Source organism: Microcebus murinus, chromosome 19 (genome assembly GCF_040939455.1).
Source record: "Microcebus murinus isolate Inina chromosome 19, M.murinus_Inina_mat1.0, whole genome shotgun sequence".
NCBI lineage: Eukaryota > Metazoa > Chordata > Mammalia > Primates > Cheirogaleidae > Microcebus > Microcebus murinus.
This window is the reverse complement of record NC_134122.1, coordinates 31700041-31722577: the sequence shown is the minus strand read 5'-3', so window position 1 is coordinate 31722577 and position 22537 is coordinate 31700041. Positions and strand designations below refer to the sequence as shown.

The 22537-nt window shown below is 59.1% G+C and overlaps 1 protein-coding gene across 3 annotated transcripts in view; it reads right to left on the bottom strand.

Annotated features, from left to right (window-relative positions):
• GTF2IRD1 (GTF2I repeat domain containing 1) overlaps positions 1-18962 on the bottom strand; it is a 104414-nt gene extending 85452 nt beyond the window's left edge. Inside the window, exon 1 of one of the 3 annotated variants that reach the window (XM_075995384.1) lies at positions 18701-18962. The gene's annotated coding sequence lies outside the window, so the exon portion shown is untranslated. The remainder of the gene's footprint in view (positions 1-18700) is intronic. The other 2 variants (XM_075995383.1, XM_075995385.1) reach the window with 2 other exon arrangements.
• Positions 18963-22537: the final 3575 nt, after the last annotated feature.

Below are 22537 nucleotides of genomic sequence, written 5' to 3'. Positions count from 1 at the left end.
CTTTGGTGCAGGCTTCTGGAAGGCAGGGCTTCCCGGCTCTCAGCTGCAGGAATGGGCTCAGGAAGGCGGCGTCACCTCTCAGCTCGGGCCAGGCCTGTGCGCTGGGCACTCAGAGGACCCCAAAATCAGGGTTCTCCATTTCTCTCCTACCCTGGAGGGGACAGTAGGGGCCCTGTGGGCAGTGAGAGGGGTCCAGGCTGCCCCCACACTGCCCCGACGGGAGGGAGGGGAGGGAGGCCGGGCTCCGTACAGACAGCTCCCGGGCTCGGGTTTCCACCCCGTTATTTAAAGCCCAGCTCTTGGCTCCCGGCGGGCGGGTGGGCAGGGGCGGCCGCTGCCTGCGTGACCAGGATGAGAAATTGCAATCCTGACGCGGGCCTGCGTGCCTATGGCAACTGGCGTCGTGGCCTTGGAGACTAATCTCCAGGCTGCCAGCCGGCAGGGCCTCTCGGGCAGGGCTGCAGCTCCCTGCGGAGGCCCTTGGCTGGGGACAGGCCGAGCCCCTCTCTGAGCAGAGGAGGGGCCGTGTGTCCCTACGGCAGGGCCCCTAGCTGGGCTCACAGACCCACACGCTCCCACACCCTCTGTCGCACACATGTGTGAGGACACGGCCTCCCCATGCATCGACGCCATCACACTTTGTCCCCCAGGGCCTGGGACCTACAGCAGGTGCTCCCGCCCTGCGGGATCCTCAGGCTGGGAGGGGATAGGACAATGACAATAAAATAGGCTTTGGAGGGAAAAAGGCTGAAATGCAGCGTGACGATTTGAGCCGAGTGATGGCTACGTGAGGATACAGACAGGGAGAAACTCATCACATTGCACACTTCGGATTTATGCCTTTTACTATAAGTAAATTACACTTCAGTTAAAGATAAAAATAAGAGACACGGCAGATGCAGAGGGGCGGGCGGGGCAGGAAGGGACGCTCCCCCGAGCATCCCGGGGAGCCGAGTTTGCAGGTGAGGAGGGAGGTGGGCACTGTGCCCAGGCCCTGCCATCTCCAGGGGATGCCTGCTCCCCCCCTGCAGCACCCACCTTCCCTGGAAATACAGACTGAGAAAATACTGAAGGCGAGTTTGAAGGAGTGCCAGATTCCGGCCGCCAGGAAACCCAACCCCCAGCCTGGGCCGCCCCCATGCCGTGGTCTGAGGCCTCGGCCAGAGGCTGCGGGAGGGGACAGGCCCGGCCCTGCGTGGCTGGAGCGTCCGGGGCAGGGCAGGAGGCGGTGAGTAAGAGACCAGCACGGCCGCAGGGTGGGTCAGCACGTCGGCACCAGGAGCCCTGAAGGGTGTGAGCAGTGCGGGGGATCCCGTAGGATGTGGCAGATGAACTGGAGGGACACGCCTGGAACCTGGAAACCAGCAGCCACTGAGCTTCTGAAAGGCCTGGGCCAGGGACAGCCAGGCCTGAAGCAGATGGCAGCGGAGGAGGGGGGGACAGAGTGTTGGGACCCTGGGGTGGGGGATCCCAAGAGGAAGGTGGCTGGAGTGACCCTTGAGGATCAAGTAGATGATGGTGCCCCTGGCCCTGCAGGGAACAGCAGCAAGGAAACTGGAAGAGAGGAGGCTGAGCCACTGAGCATGGGGCCCGGGGCTCACCTGTATCCTGTGGGTGAAGGGTTGTCGGGGGCTTGGGAGAGGTCTCTGGGCTGGAGGGACAAGATCTGAGAGAGGTGGGGGCGGCAAGGCCCCCTCCATGGATGGCACCACCCAAGACGAATGTAGTGGGAGAAACCAGAGGGAAACTGAAGGTGAGACCTTGAGGCACTCGGGCATTCAAGGAGCAAATGTGGGAGAATGAGTCGCGGAGGCAGCGTAGGGGCTCAAGAACCTACAAGGAAGGCTGGGATGGCAGCACGCTGGGTGGGCAGGGGAGCCGGCGGGGCTGGGATGTGGAGGCTGTGGGCATCTGGACAAAAAAGCATGTAGAGAAAGGGGCGTGTCATCATCGCTCACTGTGACCTCTCACCTGGGCTCTAGCAATCCTCCTGCCTCAGCCTCTGGAACAGCTGGACTATGGGCACGTATCACCACGCCCGGCCCCTGGGCCTCATTCTTTAGGACAAGGAGACCTGAACCAGGAGGGCTGGGCGGAGAATGTGCACAGTCCCTGTGCTACAGGCCAAGCTTCCCAGGTCCTTCCAGATGGATTCCAAAGCCTTTGAGTTCAGGACACAGGCCCAGGGGACACTAACCCCTGGGGTCTCCTTGCACTTACCCACAGGTCCCTGATCGCAAGCCAAGAGCCCTCTGCCAATCCCGCCCCACCCCAAGGCCAGCTCCAGGGTTATTGCTCCTGGCGGGAAGGCATGTGCAGGGCGTGGAGGCCGGACCCAAAGAACAACCCACTAGTTAAAGGGAGGTGGTGGTCTCCCCAGCCCCCCTAGAGAACAGGGGGAATCTGTTTTATGACTGCTGTCCCCCAGAACCTAGAGCGGAAATACTAGCTGGGTGGATGAAGGAGAGGATGAGGGAGGAAGCCAGGCAGTGCAGGGGACACAAGTGGAGCTCGCCCGGCCCCACCTCCCGGGCATGCAAGGCCCCCACGCCCGCACTGGTGCCTGGCTGCACCAGTCCGCACCCCCTACTTGTGAGGCGGGGGGGGGGGGAGCACACTGGCTTTGGAGTCCCGCAAAGCCAGGTTCAAGTCCCCACCCAGCTCTTCCCAGCCAGTGACCCCCAGGACACTCCCGCTCTCCTCGCCCCAGCACCCAGGGAGCAAAAGCGTGGCGCCCATTCTCGGGCTCTCAGCATGGTGGGACCCTGTGCGAGAACATGTGAACAGGGCCTGGGGGGCCTGCCCACTCACCAAACGGCAGCGGCCCTGGGGATGGTGGCTTCGTGCTGATGTCACCCACAGAGTTGCTGTCCTCCCCGACATCCCCCTGACATCAACGCGGGCAGCTCACAGAGGCATTACTGTCCCCCCATGCATGGGGGCCCCGTGGGAATGGCAGGCCTGGCATTCAGCTGGGTGCCAGGGAACCCCGCACCCCAGTCCTGGCGGCCCACCTGCACAGCGTGTGGATGTTTATTTGTTCTTAAGCAGGCGTCTGAGAAGCTCGGGGGCTGGGTGTCAGGAGATGGTGGGAAGAAGCCAGCTCTGGGGTGGTGCCAGCCCCCGGGGCGCGGCGGCGGGAGGCCTGGGTTCCTGTCTCCCGAGAGGGGGCTCTCGCCAGACGTAAACATGCCTTCTCAGAACAACGCGGGGCGCAGCGTCAGGCCCTCTCTTGCCGGGAAAAGGCTGGGCAGGAGAAAAGCTGATCACTGGCGGGTGATCTAATCCCAGGCTTGCTCCCACCCTCCCACTGCCGGCTGCTGCCCACCCGGCCCCCCAACCTCTGGGCTGCTGGGGGTGCAGGTAGGGGTCCCAGGGAAGGGTGGCCAGGGGACCAAGAGACCTGGCTTCTGAGCCCAGGTGCCACCCTTAGGGGAAGCCTGGGCCCCACCCCATCTGGGCTCCTTTCCCCATCTGTCAGTTGAGAACTTGGGCTAGAAGTTGTCCGAGGGCCTTTCCAGCCTCTGTCCCCGATGGAAGGACCTCCACACCCTCTCCCCGGGTCTGCCTCCACACCTGCCCCGACCACTCCAGAGCACTCCTCAGTCACCCAGGCCCCTCCCCTCATACTCTGACCTTATACCCAATGCCACATCCCCGGGGCCCTTTCTCCTGTACCCCCCACACCAGGGGCTCCCCTAGTCCCAGTCCTAGGTCCCCCACCCCCCTGGCATCATACCTATCTGTCAGGTGCTGCAGGGCACCAACTAACTGCACAGCATTTTCACTGCACCTGTTATGACCCAGGCCTGGGAGGGGGTGAACCTGGCCCAGTCCCTGCTCCAGACTCCTGGACGGGGAAAGAGAAGCTAAAGTCTATGAATGGTGACCCAGAACACTGCCAGCCCCCAACCACAGTGACTGCAGCGTGGGCACAGGACATCCACCAGGAACTTGGGTCTGCCAGGCCAGGCTGGCTGGGACTCAGTAATACAAATAACAGGTACGTATTGGCAGCCCCTTCTCACAAGCGCCACCAGCCCACACACGTGACGACCCATTTCACAGACAGGAGCACTGAGGCCTAGGGATTAGGAGATGTGCCAGTGTCGGGGCTGTCCAGCTCCAGGGCAGACATTCCTGCCATGCATGCGGGGGAGGCTTATTAGTGCAGGTGTCCATCCCTCAGGTGTGTCAACCACTGGCCACCTCTACCCACCCGAGACCACGCGAGGCTCACCCGAGCCTCTGGCCACACAGTAGCCCCTTCCCTGCCACCCCCAGGGATGGGAGAACCTGGAACAGCCCAGCCCAGAGACCAACATGTGGCAGCCCCTCGCCAGTGGTCTCAGGAGCACACACGGGGCAGCACCCAGGACCTCGGGGTCTAGTCGCAGCTCGGCCCCCCACGTGGCTGTGTGATGCTGGATGACTTGCTCCCCCTCTCTGGGCCTCAGTCTCCTCCTCTGATAAAGACAGAGCAGAGGTGGGACGGTGAGAGCCAAGCCCAGGGGCTGATGATTCCTTTTCTAGCCAAACCCTGCCTGGGCTTCGGGCCCAGCTGGGCCTGGGACTACTGTTCCCGGAAGCCATGGTCCTGCTGCAGCATTGGCACTGTCATCAGCAGGGCTACGGCGTGAGTGGCATCTTGCAAGCCCTGCAGCAGCCCTGCAGGCACCACAGCGTCCTCCCCACTTTACAGATGAGGACCTGGAGGCTCAGAAAGGCTGGGCAACTTGCCCAAGGTCACACAGCAGGAAGAGTCGGGAGCCAGCTTCAAAGAGAAGTCTGCTGGGATCCAGAGCAAACATGCACCTGACACCCCCCCCCCAGACGATGTCCCCCGAGCAGCCCCCAGGCAGGGCTCACCGCCAGCCCCCTGTCCAGACTCGCACACAAGCATCTGCGGCATGGCTGAGTGGCTCTCCCAACATGCTCACTGTTCCAGACTTGTCTATTCTGCCTCCTCGGTGGAGGACGAGGGGCCTCCCCTCTGGGTGAGGCCTGAGTCGGGCTTCCTGGAGGCATCTCGGGCCCGGAAAAGCAGAAGGGACTCCAGAGGTATGGAGACGTCATTTTCTGAGCCATAAACAGGGCAGTGGCCCCAGGGCGGCGTCCTGTGCTGCCAGCCAAGGTCCTGGGCTTGCCGGGCTGTGGGCTGTGTCACGGAGACAGCACAGAACTCCTGGACCTGGACCCCAGACTCTGGCCGCTCAGTCCACCCCTCGTGTGCAGCGGCGGACTGAGCGGGGCAACCAGAGCAGCAAGGAGCCACAGGTTTACGCCCAATAGGAAGCCACCCCACCTCATGCTCACGGAAGTCTCAGGAGCGCTCACAGCCCCAAGAGACAGCCCGTGCGGGCAGTGGCACGGCACCAACACCAGAATAAACCTGGGGCTACGGCACCGAGACTGGGTTCACCCCTCCTGGCAGGGGACACTGCCCAAGACACCTCTCTGTCCCCAGGGTCTCCTGGGGTCCCTCCTGTAGGAAGCTCTTCAGGTTGTCAGCATCGGCCGAGGACCGCATCTGCTGGGATTTCCCTGGACGGGTTAGGAGGCTTGGGGGTTACTCTAGGTGACGCAGGGCTCCAAAGAATAGATATCGGTGTCCTTCTTCCCCTGCCTGTCCCCTGGGGCCACTGATCATGCTCACACCTCACCATAATCAGCCATGTGCCAGCCCCCATCGTGGACTCTCCTGTCCTCCTCTGGCGTGTTTTGGATGCCTCAGCTGCTCTCACTGCCCCCATCCTGTCCACCAGGGGCAGCTCCAAAGCCCCCCCCCCAGGAGGCTGGATGTGCCCTCCCACCACGGGCCCGTCCGGCCTCCTGACCCAGGAGCAGGACACAAGGGAGGCTCAGGAGACACCTGCAGGACAAGGAGCCTGGACCGGGAGTCAAGGACGTGGCTTTGCATCCCGGTTCTCCTGACTCTGGAACCTTAGTCAGGTGTCTCCCCAGCCCTGTGGCCTCAGCTTCCCCATCTGAAAAGGAGAAGAGGCCAACATATTCTGAGGCCGCCTCCACCTCTAACATTTCGTGGTTCACCCCATCCGGGAAGCTTAGGAACAGGGCAGGGGAAGGAGGCCCAGGAAGGGAAGAGGAGGGGTCCCCACTGAAGCCCGGGCGTGTCACGTTAGCCAGCCCGACAGACAGACCCAAACTCAGCAGCGACAGGTAGAAGGAGAGGCAGCGCCAACTAGAACAAATGGAATGACTAACCCTAAACGGGGTTAACTCTGGAGAGGCTGGTTCCAAGTCCAGGCTGGTTTTTAAACTGGGGTGTAATATACACACAATAAAACTCATTCTTTTGAGCTATATTTCTGTGAGCTTTGACAAGGCATACAGTCATGTAACTGCCACCATAATCACAATACAGACCAGTTCATCACTCCAAAAACCCCCCAGTGCTCCCTGGTCAACCCCCACATACCCCAACTCCCAGGCAACCCCTGATCTGCTGTTCCTAGTTTTATGTTTTCCAGAATGTCATATAAACGGAACCATATGGGGTGCAGCCTTCCGAGTCTGCTTCCTCCACTTAGCATATGCTTTTTTTTTTTTTTCTTTTTTGAGACAAGGTCTTGCTCTGTCCCCCAGGCTGGAGTGCAGTGGCACAATCACAGCTCACTGCAGCCTTGAACTCCTGGGCTCAAGCGATCCTCCCGCCTCAGCCTCCCAAGTAGCTGGGTCTGCAGGTGCACACCACACCCACCTAATTCTTTCGTAGAGATGGGATCTTGCTATGTTGCCCAGGCTGGTCCTGGTGCTGAACTCCTGGCCTCAAGAGATCCTCCCACCTAGGCCTCCCAAAGAGTTGGGATCACAGGCGTGAGCCACTGTGCCCGGCCAGCATATGCTTCTGAGGTCCCCCCACGGTGGCGGTGCACCAAGAGTTTGTCCCTTTTTGTTGCTGACCAGTATTCCTCGACATGGAGGTACCAGTATGTTTATCTAATCTCCAGGTGCCCATCTGGACTGTTTCCAGTTTCAGGGGATTATGAATAAAGCCACCGTTGGTATTTCTCTTTAGGTTTTTTTTTTTTTTTTTTTTTTTTTTTTTGAGACAGAGTCTCGCTTTGTTGTCCAGGCTAGAGTGAGTGCCGTGGCATCAGCCTAGCTCACAGCAACCTCACACTCCTGGGCTCGAGCGATCCTTCTGCCTCAGCCTCCCGAGTAGCTGGGACTACAGGCATGCGCCACCATGCCCAGCTAATTTTTTATATACATATCAATTGGCCAATTAATTTATTTCTATTTTATAGTAGAGACGGGGTCTCGCTCTTGCTCAGGCTGGTTTTGAACTCCTGACCTTGAGCAATCCGCCCGCCTCGGCCTCCCAGAGAGCTAGGATTACAGGCGTGAGCCACCGCGCCCGGCCTCTCTTTAGGTTTTTGCGTGAACCTTTCATTTCTGCTGGGTAAATACCTAGGAATGGGATTGCTAGGTCATATGGTAAGTGTTGGCTTCACTTTATAGAAAGCTGCCAAAACTCCATAAAGACAGCACTGAGTGGTTGCCAGGGGCTGGGGGAGGGGAGGGGACATGGAGAGGCAACTAATGGGACACGGGGTTCCTTTCCAGGGTGATGAAAATGGTTTGGAATTAGATGGTGGTGATGGTTGAGCAACTTTGTGAAGATACCAAAAGCTACTGAATAGTATACTTTAACATGGTGAATTTAATGCTGTAATATCTTAATAAAGACTACTAAGAAATAAATAAACAATTGCCAAATTCTTTCCAAAAATGGCCGTATGGCTGTACACTCCCACTGGCTGGGCACGAGGGTTCCAGCCCAGGCCGGCTTGTGAAGGTGAGAGGCCTGTAGCTTGTCCTGGGTCATGGTGACAGGGACTAAGGCCTTGAGGTAGGAATAAGGGATCCCTGGGCTGCAGGCTTCATGGGCTGAGCAGAAAGGAGCAAGCTGAGTGGGCACAGCAGGTGACTGACACTGCCCCCCCACAGATGGGATCCCTTAGGCCCCAGGGCATGGGGCAGAGCTCAGAATTACCCACGATCTCAGTCCTCATCCATAGTCTGAGGACTCCTGGTGGGCTCTACAATCCCTCCAAAGACTAGGAGTCAGCCCACCCACTACCATTCCCAACTCCCTTCTTCCCCCTTCAGGCCAGGAGGCTGACTCCTTTGTCTTCCTGGCTCCCTGGTAACTAGAGGACACCATGGGATCTGGGTCTAACCTGTGCGATACTGGAGAATTTGAAGAGGAGAAGCATTCTGCCCTAAGAACTTCTCTCCATCTGGACCATGGGTGTGAAGGCTGGAGGGGATGCAGCCACCGTGTGACCATGAGGCACAAGCATCTTTATGAACAAAATCCAACATGCTACATCAAAACCACAATGAGAACTTCATACCTACCAGGATGGCTATAATTGGAAAAGACAGACAATAACTAGTGCTGGCAAGGATATAGAGAAATTGGAACCTGCATAGCTTGCCTGTGGGGATGTAAAATGGTGCAGCCACTATGGAAAACAGACTGGCAGTTCCTCAAAATGTTAAACAGAGAATTATCATATAACCCAGCAATTCTACTCCTGCGTATTTTACCAAGAGGACTGACCGAGTACATCACACAAAACCCTGTACGTGAATGCTCATAGTAGCATTATGCATAATGGCCAAAAAGTAGATACAACCCAAATGTGCATTAACTGATGAACAGATAAACATGGTACATCCATCAAGTGGAATATTGCCTGGCCATAAAAAAGAATGAAATTCTGACTCATACTACCACGTGGATGAACCCTGAAAACATTATGCTTATTGAAAGAAGCCAGACACGAAAGGGCACATGTTATATGATTCCATTTATATGAAATGCCCAGAATAGGCAAATCTATAGGGACAGAAAATAAATTAGCGGCTGCCAGGGCTGGAGGGAGGAGGGCATGGGAGTGACTGCTTAATGGGTCGAGATCGTCAGGACGATGAAAACGCTCTGAAATTAGACAGTGATGAACACTGCACAACTCGGTGGGAATATGACAAAACACTGAATTATACACTTAAAAGGAATCATTTTAAACTAAACTAAAAAAAAAAAAAATCCAACACGCTAGGGAGGAAGAGAACCAAGTCCCTGGAGACATTGCTGAGCCATCACCCCAGCCTCGGGCCACCTACCCACAGGCTTTTTCTTGGGAGGAAAGAACAAACCCAGCTTTGCTTGAGTCTCCGTCAGGTTTAATGTCTAAACTGTCTAAATTCTGCCACGTTTAATACTTACATTCTTACTATATTGAATGGTCGGGTTTGCCATTACCTGTACACAATGCACCCCTAACCGGCAGGGAGCCACCTCTCTTTGCCACCTGCTGGGACAAGGAGGCTGTGGACACTGGGGAGTGCCTGTCCCAGGCTGGCGGTCGGGACCCAGCAGAATATTAAGTTATCCGGCACAGTCCCCGCTGGTTGCCTCCGGAATGCCACATACACGCGTGCACGCACACACACACGCGTGCATGCACATCAGCGTGTGTGTCTAAATAGCCCAGGGGATTAACTGTCCCGACGCTCCCACTTGTGCTGTTCGCCACACCAGCTGCCCTTCACGGAGGGAAACCCCCCAAATCGGGCTGTACCCGGCCCAGACAGACACGGTGTCCCTCGCTGCCATCGCCACTGCCTCTGAGAGCCACCGCCAAGCCGGCAGAGGCAGCGAGTTGGTGTTGGAGGGTGGAGGAAACCCCCCAAACTTCGAAGGACCCCACCCAGAGTACTCGGCCCGAGCCTGCTTCTAGTCCACTTCACAAGCCTGTGCTAGACACTCGAGCTGCACCAGGCCGGGTGCTAAGGGCAGGGACGCAGAGGGACAGCACAACACGGCCCCACTTGCCACAAGGTGACACTCTGGGAAGGAGACAGACAAGCACAAGGGCGATCAGAACCCTGTCTGCCACACGGGCTACGGGGGCACGGTGCAGGCACGGGGGAGGGCACCACACACAGACCTGGGGGGGACAGGCAGGGAAGTTCCCAGCCACAAGTGACTCCCAAGCTGAGTCCTGCAAGCAGGATCAGCCCGGACAGACAGCATTTCACACACTGAAAGGAGAAGCAGCAGCACACTGGGGAAGCAAGACAGAGCACAGCATGTTCTAGAACCTGATGGAAACCCCTCGTAGCCGGCACAGAAACAGGCAGGTCCGGGCCACGCCTGGCCTGTGGTCTCTCCCAGGAGCAGTGGGAAGAAGTCCTGAGCCGCCAGGAGCGAGGCGATCAGATAAAGGTCCTCGCCTGGACCCCACACGGCACCCCAACCATCACGTCCCATCTCTGCCCCGTGAGTCCCTAGAACATCCATCCCCCGCCTACTCCTCCTTCCGAATCCACCTGTCCTGCAGGCTTCCTTCAGCTGCACCTGGGAGCAGGCGGGTGGCCCCAGCGCCAGGGCAGGGCCAGGCAGCTGACAAGCGCGTGCATGGCCGATGACCACACCCCGAGGGGCAGACAGGCCAAGAGGGCTAACCAGTCCTGCCCTTGGGGCTTTCCGAGCTTGCAGAAGCAGACGCTAAGGTGTGCCATGCCCCACGCTCCCTGGGCACAGGGAGTATGTCCCAGAGGGGCAGAAGGTAAGAGCAGAGCCGGAATGACGGAGTCCGGTCCCTCTCTGGGTGGGAGGGGGGCTCCTGTAGGGCCAGCTTCTGGGGCCATCATGCCACAAATCGAGGAAATGTTTAACCACGGCTGGGCAAGGTGGCTCACGCCTGTAATCCTAGCACTCTGGGAGGCCGAGGCAGGCAGATTGCTCGAGGTCAGGAGTTCAAAACCAGCCTGAGCGAGACCCCGTCTCTACTAAAAATAGAAAGAAATTAACTGACCAACTAAAAATATATATGTATAAAACATTAGCCGGGCACGGTGGTGCATGCCTGTAGTCCCGGCTACTCAGGAGGCTGAGGCAGTAGGATTGCTTGAGCCCAGGAGTTTGAGGTTGCTGTGAGCTAGGCTGACGCCATGGCACTCACTCTAGCCTGGGCAACAGAGTGAGACTCTGTCTCCAAAAAAAAAAAAAAAGAAATGTTTAACAGGGATGGCGGCCAGCTTCCCCCAACTGAACACACTGATCTCCCCCAAGAACCCTCCAATACTGGACAGGAAAACTAGCCTCGTTTGTTCAGATGAGGCTCAGAGAAGGCCCATCACTTGCCTGAGGCCACACACACAGCAGGTCAGTGGTCAAGCTGGGATTTGAACCCAGGTCTATCTGGCCTCAGTGGCCCTGACAGCTCCATTGCACCCTGCTGCCAAGTGGGGAAGGAGCCAAAGGAGCCTCGTGAAGGTGGGACATTGGCCTCTGACCCAGGGCCACCAAGAGCATCTCTGCTTGGATGTGCTGAGAACAGAGCACCTCTCGGGGAAGGCTGGCCCAGGCGGGCGGTCAGTGGAGCAGGCTCAGAGAGGGAGGACATGGTTGGCCCACCTGCCCAGAGGGCTGCGCCCACAGCTGGGAGCCAGGGTGCCCACGGGGAGCAGGGCCCTACCTCCTTCCCAAGGCCCTGCCTCTCCCAGCCTGGGCCTCGCTGCTAGAAGCTGCCACACCTGAAAAACCAGCTCCTGGATAAACATGAGACAGACACCAGACTGGCCCAGTCACAAGACCCCCTAGGAGCTGCCAGGACCACCCTGGAGCTGGGTGGGTGGGCAGGGGTCCTGCCTGCTCCAGGGAGCCACCCAAGAACACCCAAGGGCCCTTCTGCGCAGGCCTAGCCTGTGCCTGCATGGGGCAAGCCCCTTCCCGGGCTTCGGCCGAGTGCTGGCCCCAGGGTCGGACCGAAGGGTCCAGCTTCGAGGACTTTAGGAGACACAGTAGGGCTGAGAGGCAACGGTGGGGCGTGGGGGCGACATGCTGGGGGTGACCCAACTCATGGGGAAAGGCTACAACAACCTTTAATAACAAGGAAAAAAAAAAAACCCCAATCTCTCAAGACACACAGGCAGACCATGCATAACCCAGGGAGCTCCGTTTTCTTGGGAAACCCACCAGTTTACCAACAGGAAACTGACAGGCTCCCTGCTCCACTCACAGAGCCCACCCGAGACCCTGCAAGGTGCCGGCCGCTGCCTCCACTTTCTAGATGGCCGAACCAGAGCCCAGCCGACTAGGTGACCGTCCAAGTCACATGCAGTGGGCAAGTGGTGGGCTGGAATCGGCCTGCCCAGAAGCTTCTGTGCCCAACCATAATCTCGGTGCTGGCCATACAGACGTGCATGACGATGGCTACTGCTCATGCAGGGCCAACCATAGGCAGTGATGGATCGCAAATGTTTTGTCAACCAAAATTTTATTGAAAGCCCTGACAGGTAAAAAGTGGCCCAGGGGACCCGGCAGTTGGAACCCCACCCATCCCCACCTCCTGCCCTGTGGCAGCTGGTGCCGAGCCCTACAGGGCGCTACAGAAATCCACAGGCCTGTGCTACCCCAGCTGAGTTTCCCCAGCGGCCCTAAAAGCCAAATGTTCTGGTCTCCTGTGTAAAGATGAACAAACCAAAGCCCGGAGATGCGACAACACCAGTCCAGGGTTAGGCTGCCCTGCTCCGTCTGACCCTAAATCATGCTCTTGACTGCAACAGCAGCCTCACTCCCTCCTTCCCTACCCCCAGAAGAAGTCCTGCCCTTATTTCAGGAAAACAAGGAATTTCCACCCCAAGCTAAACAGCGGCAGGAGCGGAGACCAGAGACACACTGCCAGGGACCCCCAGGCTCCCCAGGGGTCGGGGTACACAGGAGACAGGCAAGACACCCCAGGGTGCACTCTCCCTCCCCGGTACTGCTCTCAACTCCCCAGCTGTCCTGGCCCCACTGCCTCAATTGTCCCAGAGCCCACCTGGATGGCGGGAGGAGGCCCCGAGGGCAGTGGCAGGCAGGTGTAATTTCATCGTGGGGCTCACTGTATGAGTCACCAGAAACGGAGGATGAAATTCCAGCTCTGAGGACAGAGATGTGCAGCTCTCCTGGCTCAGACTCAGCTCTCGATGGTGGTGGGGGCCGGGTACAGGGATGGGGTGCAGGCTGCGGGGCCCCTGCCAGCTAGATGGTGCCTTTGTGAAATTAACAAAAGGCACCCTTCTTGTGGGTGGTCCCGAGCTGGTGCAGGGCCTGCAAGCTGGTTCCCTGGATGTGCACCAAGGGGTAGTGGCCAGACACATGTGGCATATCCGCACGATACTACTCAGCAACCCAAAGGGACCGGCTCCCAGTGCACCCGGCAGCACGGAGAAACGCATTGCGCCTAGCTAAGAAGCCAGACTGCAAGGCTGCCCACTGTATGCGTGCATTTATGTGACACTCTGGAAATGCAAACCTAGCGAGAACAGATCAGTGGGGGCTGGAGCAAGGGGAAGGGACAGAATACAAATGGGCTTGAGGGAACTTTGGGGACAATGGGATTGTTCTATGTCTTCATGGGTTGGATCAGCAGTCCCCAGTCTCTTTGGCACCAGGGACCGGTTTCATGTAGGACAATTTTTCCACAGAAGGGGGTGTGGGGGATGGCAGAGCTCCGCGGCCCGGTCCCTAATAGGCCATGGACTGGTACTAGCCTGTAGCCTGGGGACTGGGTACCGCAGGGCTAGACGACACACGGGGTGCAGCCCCTACGATGTGGGCATCTGGCTGAACAGCCCTCGTAGCTCGACAATATTCATCACAGAATGCAGAGTGAGCCACTCCTGCGTGCAGCCCAGGGCTGGAGGCCAGGACCTAATGAGACCCCCTCAGACCCGGTACCCTGCAACTGTTTACTGGCTGGTGGAGAGAAAGACAGAGGAACGGACAGACAGATACAGCTCCCTCTTACAGTGGCTCTGCAGTGGCCAGAAAATGCACCTTGAGACCCCCCCAGACCCTGACCAGCACACAGGCCTATCCTTAGAGAGAAGCAGCCCAGAGGGTCCTCCAGCCATGGGGCATGGGAGGGAAAAGGCCCCAGACCCCAGCTCGCCCACCCTCCCCACCCACGTGCCCTCACTCAGCATCCTCAAGCTCCCCAGCACCCCAAGCTGGGCCCCCACCTCAGGCCTCCCACCCTGTCCCCACTCCAGACCTGCACCCGGGGCGTCCCACACACCCACGTTGTGGAACCCCCAAGGTGCCACTCAGGGCCCTGCCCAGCACCTCCCGGCCACCCCCACTCCAGGGGCCATGGCACAGGCGCAAGCAATTCCTGGCACCCACCGTGCTGTACTCACCCCTCACCCACCCAGCAGCAGCCCCTCAAGCCCGTGAGCACCTCAGAAGCGGCATCTCCCAGCCCTGAACGGGGCCATCAGAGACATCTTCTCCCAGAGCTCAGGCCTGTTTTACAAATCCTATGAAAATCCTCATTTGGTGTCTAACAGGGTGTTTCCAGCAATTTCCCCCTCTTCCCAGCATCTCTGAATATACCGTATAGATCACCTTGGCCAGAAGATCCTGAATACAACGCTTCCCAGATGGGGGGTCCCTAAGTGCCCCAAGACCACCCCAACTACACCCTCCACGCCACGCAGGCTATCGGAGATCAGGACCCTCGGGCCACAGACTGCAGAAAGCTGACCAGGGACATTACGAGGACCAGGCAACAGCTCCGCCTGACCCAACCTTGCTCCACACCATCCGAGCCTCCCTTGAGCCCCGACCCCAACTCAGGATCGGCCACACTCGGGCACCCCCTCGGCCCCCAGCAGTCTCAGCACCCCAGATGCAGCAGCCGTGGGGCTGCCAGATAAAATGCAAGACCCCCAGCTCGGTCTGAACTACAGACCAACGACGGGTGAGTTTCTAGAAGGACGTCCCAAACACCACACTAGCTGCTGCCCATCTCAAATCCACATTTAACTGGCCGGCCTTAGTTTTCATTTGCTAAATCCGGCAACCAAGAGCAGGTGGCCCTGAAGGAGGGAGACAGGTGGGCACACAAATAGCTCCGGGTCAGCCAGGCCCAGCTCAGGGCCAAGAGGAAGGGTGCTTGCAACGAGAGCTCTGCTCGCTGCCCAAGACACCCCCTCGTTCACCCCAAGCCCGTGCGGGGTAAGCAGAGCCTCACCCAGCTCACGCGGAAACCCAACTCGGCTCCAACCGCACAGGGCTCTGCGGTCCCTGTTGTCATCAACGGTGACCCATCACACTGAGTCTGAAATGACAGGATGTACTCCCCCCACCCCTGCCCCGGGAGCAGTAGGATCACAAATGGTCCCAACCAGACAGCCCTGAGCAGGAGGAGCCCAGGCCCCACCCTGCTCAGCTGCTACTCATGAAGCCATAAACCTAAGAGCACATCAGCCCAGAGAGGCGGGAATGGGACCGAGGACACATTGTGCAGGGAGGCAGGAGGGGTTACAGATGTCAAACTAGGGTGGGTGGAGGGGGCTTACTGCATGGTTCTCTGCCCCCTAAACCCCTACAGGCCAAGAGCCCCTCTGTCACACCTGGAGACACCTGGGCTTAGAACCTCCAAAGTAGGCCAAGAAAGTGGTGGGGTCCTGCCTCCCTTCCGGGGCGTGGGGCCTGGGCTAGCCCCACCTAGAGCCCCCTACACCTCCACCCCAAAGGCCCTGATACGTCCCAGCAACAACCACCTGTCACTTCCCACTGTCTTCAGGCCAGGTGTGTTTGTTTCCTCCTGAAAACTATCCCCCACCACCTCTCCACCTCTGTTGTGAATTCCTGCCGGGAATCCCCTTCCAGTCGCCCTAAGTCCCTGTCCCACAGGTCCCACACTCTCCCGGAAGCCCTTCAGTCAAACCTGACTCCAGCTTGTGTCCCAAGCCTTTGGGCCCAGGTCCCACTCTGCTCCCCAGTGTCTGTGAATTACTCCGTGGGCCTTGTTCCCCGGCTGTCCCCTGAGGCCTCTGCAGGGCCCACGGAGCTGGGCACACACTCCTGGCTTGTCCCTATGAACCTGGAGTGTCCCTGGCTGCCAGGCATGTAAGAGACAGATGCCCACAAACAGAGCCAGGGAACTGAGAGAAAGGGAGGATGGCATTTGGGAGCAGAGCCCCAGGCTTCGGTTTGGGGAAAGATACAGTCTGGGGTCACGGGGAGACAGCGGGCCCCAGCAAGCTCAGGGCAAGACCCTGGGACTCCTACGGAGTGGGGACCTGCCCCAGAGATGAGAATTTAGGAACAGGAGAGAGTCTGCTTAGTGATTTGGGCCAAGGCTCAGTAGCAGGATTTCATTCATTCATTCACTGAGACAAGGAGTCATTCGACAAGCACCTGGGAAGCAGGCCTGATCCCTGCCTGTCCCTAGCGCAACTGAGGAGTCAGAGGGGAACACCTGAGTGAGATGGATGTTGAGACAGACGAAGGACAGGATGTTCCGGGGACACAGAGGTAGCACCTTGGCCAGCCCTGGGGACAACCAAGGACCAGCTCGAGGACACGACAGCTAAGCCAAGTGCTGAAGGAGGACAGGAGAGAGGCAGATTCTACAATCCCCACCCTAGGCAGGCAGGGCCATGGAAGGAAGCCCCCCAGGCCCCTGTGGGGAAAGGTGGGGAGAACCTTCGAAGTGAGAGGAACAATGTACGCGGAGGCCAGGGGTGGGAGGAAGTCAGGCCATTCAGGAAAATGGCAAGATTACAGGATCCAGCAAGTGGGCCAAGGAAGCAGTGGGTGGGCAGAGGGGAGAGACTAGACCCGGAATGAGAATGTTCTGGGAGCTGCAGTCTGCGGTTCCAAGGTCACGCTTAGGACATGAGTGTCCCAGGCCATCAACCTGAGTTCCTAAGCCAGGGTCTCCTAACCGAGTCATTACCAAACCGTGGACACCCTGGTCTCTGGAGTCAGGGAAGCTGCAACAACAGCCACCTCCAAGACCCCCTCGTTACGTCTGCCTTTCAGTTTCCAAGCACCGAGCTCTGCCGACTACCACCTTGTCAGAAGGCTGGCCGGGCTCCTGGGAGGCTGCCTTAAATGAACAGATAAAAATTGCTTGTGATTAGCACATTGCAAATAAATGACCCTTCTCTGAGAGTTCTCTTAAGTAGGTTAAGCACGCCCTTTGACGCTGCCTCCGAGACCCAGTTTTGCACCCCTCGGCCCTAAGTTCCCCCACATTTCAAGTGTGCGGGCGATGAGTGTCTGCGGAGCGCTGACCCCTCTTCGTCTCCTCCGCCGGGGTCCTCTGGGACCCTCTGAGTCAGAACTGCCAATTTCTAGGTCATCCTCAGAGCAGGCTACAGAACGGGGTGTGGACTTGAGCCTGCCACAACGCACTAGCACTAGCGAGTGGGGGGTTACGACATCCTGTCACTCAGGGGCCAGGCCTGACCCTTCGTCCACAGGTGCCGGTTCAGAAGAGGTCAGAGTCTACCTCACAGCCTCCCGGGCCCCAATAGGTGGTTTGTGATGGCCACCTGCCCCCTCCATCCTCGTGCCCAGTCCCTCCCTGCCAGCAGCCACCAGCCTCCCACCTCCTCCGGCTCCGAATAAATAATCGATGCCGGTGCCCTTTCCCTTCGGAATGACGCGGCTGAAATAAATGGGCTGCTCCAAGGCACCTCCCAAGTCCCAAGGCCCCAGGCAAGGCCCCAGGGCAGTGCCAAGGAGTGAACAGCCCGGGCCATGGGGCCACCAAACACACAGAGGCAGATGATGGCCACAGGGGACCAGGGTAGGCTCTGGCCACCCCTCCTCCGTACTCCCAGCAGTAAGAGAAGCCCCTACAAATGCCCACTCCTCTAAAGGCTGTCAGGGACTGCCCTACCCCCACGCCACCAGGCCCATCCTGGGGCAGCCCCACATCACTGTCCCCACTCTGTCCAGGAGTCAGCGCTCCCCGACATGCCCTGCAGGGAGACTCCTACAAGCCAAGCACCCTCACTTCAGCTGTGATGGGGACCCAAGGGCCTCCCACCACAAGTCTGGTCCAGGGAGGGAGGGTCACCAGGCCAGATGCCAGAGCTCCAGCCCTCCCCAGCACTGTCAGAAGGGCAGAACTCTCAGCTGCACAGGCCCCCCTGCCCTGGGCCCAGGCCAGGCTATGGTCCCCTCTCCCTGGCTGCAGGCCGGGGCTCAAGGCCATCATTCCCAGGGACTTAGGATGGGGGGTGGGCCCTCCTCTCCTCTCTGCCCATCGGCAGGAACTCAGAGACCACCCACAGATCGGGCAACCCCAACTTGCTGCTCTGAGCCCTTTGTCCCCCACCCCCTACCCCAGGGTTCAGCTGCCACCACTCAGGCCAGCCCCCTCCCTGGGGACCCCAGCAGGAACCACTGTGCTGGGGCAGTGCTCTCGGGGTAGGACTCAGCCGGTGAGTGCGGGGCGCGGGCAAGGGGCCGCCCCGGCCCGGGAGGGCGGAGGTGAGGGGGGGCGGGGGCCGCGGCCTTCCCAGCCCCCTCTGCTCCCACACTGGCGCCCGCCGCCGCGGGCAGCACGACTGACCTCATTCGCCAACTGCAGCAGCCTGCGGGCGCCGGCCCGGGACGCCCCCCACCTCGGGAAGGGCCGGGGGTGACAGCTCCCGGCTCCCACCCCCTCCCGGCAGGTGGGGGCGGCCGTCCCTCCCCTCCCCCGGCCCGAATTATAATCCCAGTCACGTGCCTCCCCGTGCACCCAAAAGCCGGACTCGGATCCGGTAACACCTTGAGGGGGAGGGGCGGGGGCCCCCGGAGCGGGGGGGTGGGGGGCAGAAGGGGAGCAGGGCCTCGGCGCCCGCCCCCCGCAAAAGTTTCTCCTACCTTGGAGGATCCCCAAGCGCTCCTGCCAGCGGCGCCCCGGCCCCGGCCCGCGGCCAGGACTCAGCCTCCTGCCGCTGCCTCCTTAATTAATCCGGGAGAATGGGGGAAGGAGAGGCAGGCGGCGAGGACGGCGGCGCGGCGGGGCGGGGAGGGAGCGGCGGGGAGGGGGCGGGGGGGTCGGCCGGCCGGGGGGCTGGCGCGCGGCGGCCCCCACCCCCGGCGCGGGCTGCGGCGGAGGGCGGGGCGGCGCGGGGAGCGGAGCCGAGAGCGGGAGCGCAGGGAGGCTCTTTGTTCTGTAATCCCAGTAAGATTGCCAGCCATTCGCCCCGGCCCTAATCCCAGCCCCGCGCAACACCACCCTCCATTGGCTGCCATTTACATACGGGATTAGCCCGCCCCGCGCCCCGCGCCCCGGCCTGGGCACCGCGGGGGGAGCGCGCCGCGCCCCCGGCCCCCGGCCCGCGACAGGGGCGGCGGCGCCCTCGGCCTCCCCGGCGCCGGATTAGAGAGTCCTGGCGCGGCGGCTGCGGGAGAGCGGGGCGCGGGGCCGGGGGCGCGGGGTCAAGGTCACCCAGCGGGCGCGGGGAGGGGGTGCGGGGGCATTCCCAGGGGAGGGAGCGGCGGCCCTCCAGTCTGGCTCAGGTTCGTCCAGGGCTTGGCCCAGGTGCCTCTTTCAGCCTTTGTCCCCGGGGATGTGCGGGAAGGCAGTGACAAGCCCAAGGTCGCAGCGGATCCAGCTGGACTCCGGGGCCCATCTTGCGTGCCCAGCTCGCCCTCCTGGTCCCTCGACCCAGGCTTTTACTCCTGCCCCCCTCCCCACACACACACCATACCGCGGGCCGCCCTACTGAATCAGGGAGCACACTTCCCATCCTCCCCAAAGCCATAAATCCTAATTCAGCACAAGGAACACAGTCATTCGCCACTTGGTGCCCTGAGCCCTGCGCTAGGCTGGGCTGCCCAGAGGGACACACCCGAGGCAGGCCCCAACCCCAGGGAGCTCCTGGTTTACAAGGAGAGCCAAAGGTAGACTGAGAGTCTACTGGGTCCTAGCAAAGCCCACAAGGTCTCTCCGTGGCCTCCCTCGGGCCCTGCTGGCCACACACCAGGTGCTGGGTGAGGGTTAACCTTGGGTGACCAGGGCTCCCCAGATGACGAGCCAGGCCGTGTCCACAGCGCCTACCCCAAGGGAGAGCCCAGAGGGGCCCTGCTGCCCACAGTGGGTGCTGGGCAGGGCAGCAGGGGTGGGGAATGAGGCCCTCCGTTCTGTGCTGCCGCCTTGCCCTAAGAGGGCCTGGGGACACCTTGAGGCACCTTGCTATGTGGCCCCCTCAGACCCTCATCCCCAGAGCCGCGTGCTGGCCCTGGCTGGGCAGCATGGCTAAGACAGAAAGCCACCTGACCATGTGGCTTCAAATCCTGGCTCTTCCTCTTACCACCCATGTGAACTTGGGCAAGACAGTTCCCCTTGCTCAAGTCTACGCTTCTTCCTTCCTGCAGCCACTTGGTCCACCACAGCGTGGCTCCTATGGTGGACAGCACTGGTGATGGCCCCCGCTTGTTTAGCATCTACTGGGTGCTGGGCATGTCACATTTATGGTCTCTAAAGCCCTTCTGCCCACTGACTCACGGTGTCTCCAATTACATCTGCACTAGCCCAGGAGGAATCAGGGTAAGGCATGGCCTGGGGGGCCCAGCTGGGGGAAGCTGATCTGGCTGAGCTGCTGGTTTCTGGGCAGAATGCTTCCCCCACCCCAAGTCCTGGACCCCAGGGCCTGGAAGAGCCTTTGTACTGCCCTCTGCAGGCAGAATGCAGAACAGCTTGTGGCATGCTCGGGGTGGGTGTGGCCTTCCTCCCTGACACCCAAACAGCCAGCCTCACCCCAGCGGAGACCAGGGGGCAGTGTGGTACAACACTGGCGTGTCCAGGCCACACTGAGCCACATGTGATCTCGGTATGACGCCTGGCTCCACATGTGCTGTGTGTCCTAGGCTAAGTCAACTGGCCTCTCTGATCCTCCCGCCTCAGCCTTTGTAAGTGCTGGGGTTACAGGCGTGAGCCACCGCACCTGGCCCCAGCAGCCTCATGTTACAGGTGCTGCAGTTGCAGTGCCCGAAGGCGGGTAGGTCCACAGCAACCCAGGAGCCAGGGGAAGCAGATCGGACCTCAGGATCCGGTCCACTTCCTGCCGCTCCTTTCTGCCATCCCCATGGCTTTCCTTATATTTTCAGGACGATTATTTTATCTGATAGTTGCTATCCATCCTTTAAAAATGAGGCTTGAATGTCTTCTGGAATCAACGACTCCCGTTTCCCTTCAGAGGGACCTAGCTCCTATCCCATCATGGAAGCCAGAGGGAAAGTAAGATCGAGGTATGGGAATGTGTTTCCGAGGCAGGATCCATAAAACAACGTCACAAAAGGGCGAATGCAGTCTGTAGCCTAGACGTCATTGATACGTGTTATGCCCAACAGCCGGGGTGCTCGGTGGTACAGGGACCAGGCAAGGGGTAGGGGGAAGGTGGCAGGCTTGCTGGGCCCCTGTGTCTGTGACCCAAACCTCCAACCTTAGCTTGGGCTGTCTCCCCAGGAGTCTGCTCATCACCTGCCTGGGCCCTGTCCTCCCAGCTCTTGGTACCCAGAGCTCCTCTGGGTTGCTAAAAAACCAGAAATCCCCTCCCTCACTGGGGTATCTGATCTGCAGAGCAACCTCTTAGAGTCCTCCAAGGCTTCCAGAATCCCCAAAATAACACTCTAGTGCTGGGATTCAAGTACCCTGGCAAGCTGGGGTGGGGACACTTGGAAGCAGGGAGGACCACGTTAGGACGTGGGCAGTTCTGAAGCCTCACCCTCCCAGGTCCCGGGGTTCGGCCCCATTCTCGGTCTAGCTCAGCACTGTTCCACAGAAACAAACAAATGCATGCCATGTAAACTTCAAATTTCCTAGTAACTGCATTAAAAAAGTCAAAAGAAATGGGTGAAATTAATTTTAATAAGACATTTTATTTAGCCCAGGATATCCAAAAATGTTGTCATTTCTACATGAAATAGTATTTAAGAATTGTTATTAATAATAAATATTTAAAAATTGAGCTTTTTTACATTCTTGTTCTTATGCTAAGTCTTTGAAAACTAGGGGCTCGTGCACACTTAACTGCACATCTCAATTTGGACGAGACAGACTTCACATGCCACATAGTGGACCATGCAGGTCTAAGAGGATCATTTTCTGACCCTGTTTAAGTCACAAAACCCCTTTCCAATAAATTCTCACATAGAAGTTCAAGTCGCATAAGAGATAAGTGTGGCACTGCACTGGGTAGAAGCAGGATTGGGGTCACTCTCGGGTCCCTTTATGCTCTGGCTCCTGTGAGGGGCCCCTGGAGAGCCCCAGCCCTCACCTTCCACCCCCCCCATCCCCTACTCTGCACAGCAGCCTTTGGAAATGCAATGGTGACAACAGCTAGCATTTATTGAATGCTTCTCATTTATCGGTGCTAAACGTCTTACGTGTATCATCTCCGTTAATCCCCAATGAGGGAGGTGACAGTATCTATCATGCCCATTGGGAGGGATAAAGGGACTCAGAGGTGCCTGAGCTGGGAGAAGCTGGGGAACAATGTCACTGCCCTCACATCATCCACAGGAGGGGCCCCCGCTTGCAGAATCCTGGCACTCGGCACCCCGCCCCGCCAGCCCCCCAGCCCAGGGGGAACCGGCAGGCTTGGTTTTCCAGCAAATCCCAGGCAGCTGCTCTGTGAAGCAAGTTCAGTGATAAATGAGTGAGCACTTAGAACAACTTCAGGTCCAGAACAGGAAACATGGAGGAGAAAGGCT